The following is a 7,947-nucleotide window of genomic DNA, read 5'->3' as shown; positions in this document are numbered from 1 at the left end:
GAAATACTTTTTCCAAAGATGTTTTGAAAATTTATGAGGATGAAAAATAGAAACTAAAATCACAATTAACTCAAATTCATGGGAGAGTTTGCTTGACTTCTGTTTGTTGGAATGCATGCACCAATGAAGGTTTTATTTCTTTAATGGCTCATTATGTAAGTGCCAACTGGAAGTTGCAAAATAAGATTCTAGCATTTTCTCACATGGAACCCCCACATACAGGACGAGAATTAGCGTTAAATGTGCTTCAAATGTTGAATGATTGGAGCATAGAAAAAAAATGATTTTTCCATCACTTTGGATAATGCTTATGCAAACGATATTATGCACACAAAAATTGAAAGAACACTTAGGATTGTCAAATAGCGTGTTGCTTAATGGTGAATCCTTTCATATAAGATGTTGTGTTCATATCTTGAACCTCATTGTGCAAGATGGATTGAAGATAATTAGTGATGCATTGCATAAAATTAGACAAAGTGTGACTTATGTAAGGGTAACAAAACCTCATTTTTTGAATATGTTAAGAATGTTGGTGAGATTGATACAACAATAGAGTTGAGATCAGATTGTGTTACTAGATGGAACTCCACTTTTATAATGATTAAGAGTGTGATTAACTATCGTCGTGCCTTTTATAGATTAAGTTTGTGTGATACAAGTTTTAAGCGTTGTCCTACAAGTGATGGGTGGAGACAAGTTGAAATAATGTGTGAGCTTTTGAAGCCATTTTATTATATCAAAAACTTGATCTCTAGATCTCTTTATCCTACATCAAATTTGTACTTTGGAGAAATATGGAAGATACAGTGTCTTTTAAATGTTTATTTGAAAAGTGAAGATCAAGTAATTGAAGAAATGGCTATAAACATGAGAGAGAAATTTGACAAGTATTGGAGTAGTATAGTGTGATCTTGGAAGTTGAGGCTATTCTTGATCCAACTAGAAAGCTCAATTTTTTGAAAATTTGCGTATCATAAATTTGATCCACTCACTAGTAAGATGAAGGTTGAAAGGGTTGAAAAGAGCTTGCGTAATCTCTACACCGAGTATGTCAAACATGGGATTCCTTCTAATCAAAGTGGCTCACAAGTGCAACCTACTTTTAGAAGAGAAAAGATAGATACATCACTATATATATGTGAGGTAAGGTCATTTGCTCTTTCTTTCTTTTGATTAATTAATTTTTAGAAAATTGAATATTGTCATTGCTTGTTTGAATAATTTGTAACTTGATTGAATAACTTGTAGGAATTTGAGTATTCTAATAACCACAGTGGCATTTGAATCTTCTATTTTAATTTGTGTTTTGTTTGGATAATGTGTTGTTTTGAATATTTTGAATCTAGTTAATCTATTGTGTATTTTTAATGATCTAGAATATCATATTTCAGTTGTTGTTGCTTTCTTGAGTTGAATATCCATTTACAATTTACACTCATTCAAATTGATTCATACTTAATGTATAAAGAGTATACCATAATTGTTTTTAAATGGGCATGAAGAAAATTTTCAAATTAAAAGAGTTGCAAAGAAATTAAAAATATAATGAATAAAAAAATTATAAAAAATATATGGGTTACTTGCCCAGCCCGCAGCCTGTCTATGGCTGGGCTCATGTAGTATTTTATTTGTACATATTAAAATAGGGTTTTTTGGTCTGGTCTGAAGAAGCCCACAACCCGTTAGGGCCAGCGCTAAATGGGTCGGGTAGCCCGTTTTGACAGGTCTATTGCTAGGGATTGTTTTCAGCTATATTTTGCTAAAAATTGAAGCTTAAATACTATTTCCATTTTGATTGCAGTATGGTAGCACTTACTACAAACTATTGGACGTCCATTAAAATCTTAGTTATATAACCATTATTGCCCATTTCGTTGATAAAGAACAAAACTACCAAAAAATGATTATAAGCTTCAGTTTAGTGCCAAATCACAAATGGGGCACTCTTGGTAGGAAAGTTAAAGTGGTGTTGAGGTCTTAAAAATGTGCTTACAATTACTGTTGACAATGCATCATCCAATGATGTGGTTGTATCTTATTTAAAAAAATAAATTTAAGAACAATAATGGGTTAATGGGTGAAAGGGATTATTTTCATATGAGATGATGTGCCCGTATATTGAACTTGGTAGTCCAAGATGGGTTGACAAAACAAGATTTGTCTATTCATAGTATTCACAATATTGTTAGGTTTGTGACATCATCTCCATAAAGAGCTTTAAAATTCAAGTAATGCATTGAAATTTGTAATATGACATGTAAAAAACTTCTTTGACTTGATGTTTCCACGAGATGGAATTTAACTTACACCATGTTGGAAGCTACTGAAAAGTATAAAACAACTTTAAATAAATTAGAAGGTGATGATTCTAGGTATTTGGCTTGGTTTAGATCTATTGGTCCTCCTACTTCTAAAGATTGTGAAAAAGCACGAGCATTTATGAGTTTTTTTTAAAGATTTTCTTTGACGCGACAAAGGTTTATTCATCGTCGTAGCAAGTGTCCTTGCACACAACTTTTTATCGCTTAGCTTTTATTTTATGTGAGTTTAACAAAGCATCAATGAATTTGAATAATGTTGTAGTTGTAATGAGTTAAGATATAAAGGGTAAATATGATAATATTGGGGTGACATAGAAAAAAAATCATCCAACTTATTTAATTTGAAGTGATATGCGACCCTCAGTATAAATTGAGATATATTGAGTGATCATTTAATGACACATATGGTGAGGATCTTGGTAAGTTGAAGGTCAAAAATGTTAAAGATAATTTAATGAAGTTGTACACTTGGTACAAATTTGCACATGATCACAATGTTGTGTCTGTAATTGACATTGTCCAATTTAGAAGCATTTCCCCTGTTGAACAATTTGTCCCACCTAAACATCCATCACTTTTTGCACAGTCATATGCATTTAAATAACACTTAAAAGAAAAAGATATTATTGATAAAGAAAATGAACTTGAGAGGTACTTAAGTGACCCTTGTTTAGTGGATGATGAGAAATTTGACATTTTGATTTGACGGAAGCAAAAATGCGCTTCTTATCCCATTTTGGCATCAACTTTAAAATAAAAATTCTAGCCACACCAGTGTCAAATGTAGCTTCAAAGAGTGCATTCAACACTGGTGGGAGGGTTTTATCTACACTCAAATCTAGTTGTAGCTATCTTTCTCATACTTTAAATTCCTTAATTTGACTGAAGATTTTGAGATATCTGAGAATTTTCTAACATGTTATGTAATTTGTCTATGTACTTGTTTAATTAGATTATTTAGTATTGTTGTAAATTAATTTTCATTTATTAACTGTTTATTCATCATAGAACTTCAACAAGGCTCAACAACAACTAGTAGTGGAAGGTGTCGACCTGTTTTTAAATCCCTTTTAAGTAAGAAATGTTATACTAGTTCTATTTTATTTATGTAGGATGTAAGTGAGATTTACTAATAAACCTACCAATTATACTAATTCAGTTTTATTTAATTACTTACATGTTTCAATTTTTTTGAGTTTTTTGGAGTCACGTATGACTCATACTTTCACAACACATGACTATATTTTGAGACTAATATTTTGACTGAAGATTGTGCTTGCTTAGCATCATTTTGAACATTATTTGTTGTTGTTTTCTTTGCTGGTTGCTGCCAGCAATTTTTGTCTGTGTGGTTCATGTTTGATAACTGATAGGGTGGTAGAGTGACACTTATTGAATTATAAGTACTCAATTTCTGAATTACAATGAAATAATTGTTGTATTTAATATGTCACCGGGTTTTATATGCACATCACTGTTAGGAACCACATAAAATTTACTCATGTTTTGCTCTTGAATCGGTAAGCTATTGCCTTCATATATTTTTTTAGTTTGTATCATACATTTTAATAGTTAAGTTTGGGATTGAAAATTGTATCAATTGTTAATTTAGTACTTAGTAGCTTAGATAAAAATATGATCTAGTTATATTGTATTGAAATTGATAGAATGAAAACTTAGTTTGTTGTAAAGTTGTACTCAAGTTGATATATTTTCAAAAAATTAGTGACAAAAGACTTTACCGTGGTTCATTTTTGACTTTGAACTAGTTATTCTCACATTTGGAGATGAATAACTTTAGGTTATATTCTTGATGTTATTATGAGTTTACTTTCAAGGTCACAACTTACATATTTTTTTATATGTACAACTGCTACAACGTTTGACATCAACAAATTGCTCATCAAATTTCAAAATCTTGTTTTACTATATATATTAATAGATTTGGATTTAAATATATAATTATACTCAAATATTATGGATAACAGTAATTGTAACTATGGTTGTGTTGTGACTTGTATGCTTGTTGGGTTTATGATTTATTATTGATGACTTTAATTATAACACAGTCGTTGTGTTGTGACTTAGATGCTTGTTTGGTTTATAACTCATTTTGGATGACTGTTGTTTTAGTAATTTGTATTTGATGATATTTGTAAGACTTTAATTAGAATGAGTTCACTAAACAACATGAAGTGATTATCTATTATTTAGCCTTATAAAAAATGATGAAGATTCGTGAAATTTTGGTCTCAATAGATGGTTAGGTTAATAGGTTTCATTGATCCTTAATGGAATTATAGGTCTATTTTTGTTTTGAATCATGTTTGACATAAAACTAGTGTACTAGAAAAAGGGCCTTTAGTAAAATTATGTCTTAAGGATATTTTTTTTTTTCATATATATCCCTTTTAATTTTTTTTTCTTTTCAAAATACTATACTTTTTAAAACTAATATATTAAAATGTCATACTTTTTTTGGATTTCAGGAGGTCGCATCTTGGAGTTACGACTATGTGAATAAAAAAAATTTGAACGTAGTAGTTGGTTGCATCATGGGGATGCAACCTTCTACACACATTTTTTTTTTATTAATTGATATAATACAAAAAATAATAAATAAATAGGATATTATTCTATTATATTCCTTTTTCGAAAAAAACTTTTCAATATACCTTAATTTGAAACTTCTATATGACAATTCTATATGACAATGTTCTACCTTTTTTATTTTATTTTTATGATGTCGGAAGACGAAAATGCGACCATCCAAAGGAATTTTCTTTTTTCTCCTTTCAGATATGTTGCTTTAATTATTATGTTTTTAACAAATCAACAAATGTTAAATTAATATATAAAATTGATAAAAATAATTAAAAATAAAATACACATGTATAGTCAGTGGATCATTATCAATTAGTGGATCTATCCTATTCAACTCCCTCCTATTTTCAATTTTATTTATTAAAATATAAGTCAACATATATGGTTGTTTAAAAATAAAATAGAAGTTAAAGTAAAATACACATGTATAGTTAGTGGATCATTATCGAATAATCGATATAGTCTTTGTATTTTATTTTTAACGTTTATTTTATTTTTAATATAAATAAATGTATCATCATTTTTTTCCTAAAAATAAACAAAAATTTGAGTATATTATATACACAAGCAATATAAACATGCTAAATTCTTTGAATGTATTACATTTTTAAACAACCATATCTATGTAATTTATATTTTAATAAATAAAATTGACCATAAAATAGGAGATAGTTGTTAAAATATTATAACACGATTCTTTTATTAAAAACATCTACTCAACCGTATTAACTTTGATGTTTTTTTATTTTATTTTATTAATATACTTTAGTTTATTTTTATTTTTATTATATTTTATTTATTAATTTAATATTTGTTCATTTGTTAAACAAATAAAGCAACACATAATACATAGTCGGGTCCTCGTTTTGCGACCTTTGAAGGTAAAAAAAAAGAAGAGTATTTTCGTATATAGAAAAAGTAAAGTACATTGAAAAGTTTATTTTAAAAAAGGGATATAATAGAAAAAAATTCAAATAAATAATTAAAAATATTAATTATTAATTAATTATAATATAGAATTAATTTAAATTAGTAAAAAAAATTATAGAAATTTAGTATAGTTGTAGGTAATTTTATTTTGAAAAAATGGCAGAGAAGGAAACATTATAAAGATAATATTGTTTCAAAGTTATTTTTTTATTTGATAATAAGTAAATACTTCAAATACAAATGAATATGAAATCGAATAAAAATAGTATTCCACTAGTGATTAAGTACAAAATAAATAGGAAACTAGCTTATCCATTAACAATAAAATAATAGACATTTTATTTTGATTTATTTAAATTAAATTATTAAAAACTAACTAATTACTCTGCGATCCTCTCATAGCAATATTTTAGATTATTAACGGCTAATTTTTTTAAACGTGTTACATTGTTTAAACAAACATATATATGCTAATTGACTGCAAAAAAAAGGACAATCAATGGCTAGGAGGGAGTTGTTAATTTTATTTGTAAATAAAACGACAAAATAGGAATTAGTTGGTATAAAGTAGGAGGAAATTGCTAATTTATTAGCGAAGATAGTTGTTAAAATATTATAAGCTTTTTTCTTTGGTTTATTGTATATTCAAATTTGGATTCTTTTAAAAAAATTACATTTATTTATATTATAAAAAAGATAGAGATAAGGAATAAAATATTGGACAATATATCGGCTACCCGATCATAACCCAAAATATTATCTAAATATTTTTGATAACTCTACTAAGTCTCTATATTATATTTCTATATTATTATTAATTAATAATTAATATTTTAATTACTTATTTATTAGTTTTAGTTTATTATATCAATTAATAAAAAAAGTGTGTACAAAAGATCGCATTCTTATGATGCGACCGACCACTACGCCTAATATGCGACTACTTGAAAAGTCCAAAAAATATAGTACTTTTGTATATTAGTTACAAAGTAGAGTATTTTAATTTTTTTTTGTTTTTTTTTTAAATTGAGATATATATGAAAAAGAATCCATCTCAACGTCTTATTTAAATTTTTAGATGTGTTTTTGTTGAAAAATCCTTAAAAATAAAATTTGAAGTTAATTTGGCCTAAATGTCACTCTTATAAAGTACAAATTCAATTTAACTGAATCGAAAAATTGCTCAAATCAAACCTTAAAATTTGATTAATTTGTTTTAGAAAACAATCAAAATTAGGTCTCTGATAACCAACTATGATTTAGACTGGTAGGGTGTTTGAGTCTGAACCCGTTCGTATCCGACCAGTTGTCTAATCCTAACTGTTTGTTCTTTCCAACAAAAATATATTAATAACTTTTATTATAGATTTTTTTTTAGGTTAATTTATTTGAATATCCTTTTTTTAAAGCCACCAAAATAACTCACATTGAAAAATATATATCAAAATGTCATATATTTTTTCTTGGAAGTCGCACCGGGATGCGACCAACTGAAGGAATTTTTTTTTTTGGTGCAGTAGGAGATCGCATCTCAGATATGCGACTTTGCACACGATCTTCAAATTTTTTTTCTTCTTCATTTTAACATTTAATTTAATAAAATAAAAATATTTAAAAAATAAAATACTATTAATAAAATCAAATAAATTACATGAAATTGAATAAAAAATGTGGTTGAGTAGATGCGCTAAAACAAATAACATGTTATATTATTTTGACAACTCTTTCTTATTTTGTAGATAAATTTATATTATTTTAAAAAATCATTTGTATATAAATTAGCAACTTAATTCTATTTTGTTAACCACTTCTTTCTATTTTATCTCCAGATCTAATAAATAAAAATTAATAAAAATAAAAATTATAAAAATAACTATAATTAAAAAAAAAAGTAAATTATATTAATAATATCAAACAAGATACATTAAATTGAATAGATGGCGTTTCTTTTTATTCTTCAATTTAATATATTTTATTAATAATATTTTATTTTTTAGATATTTTTAATTTATTAAATTAAATGTTAAAATGAAAAAAAATTTTGAAGAGGATACCAGCTCTCCACCAAATTTTTTTTCAGACCTGGTAT

The 7,947-nt window shown here is 26.7% G+C and overlaps 1 pseudogene; it reads left to right on the top strand.

Annotated features, from left to right (window-relative positions):
- Positions 1-280: 280 nt before the first annotated feature.
- LOC140920716 (zinc finger BED domain-containing protein RICESLEEPER 1-like) lies at positions 281-912 on the top strand (annotated as a pseudogene).
- Positions 913-7,947: the final 7,035 nt, after the last annotated feature.

The sequence above is a fragment of the Cicer arietinum genome, chromosome 6, assembly GCF_000331145.2.
Source record: "Cicer arietinum cultivar CDC Frontier isolate Library 1 chromosome 6, Cicar.CDCFrontier_v2.0, whole genome shotgun sequence".
Lineage (NCBI taxonomy): Eukaryota > Viridiplantae > Streptophyta > Magnoliopsida > Fabales > Fabaceae > Cicer > Cicer arietinum.
This window is presented reverse-complemented; position numbering and strand designations above follow the sequence as displayed.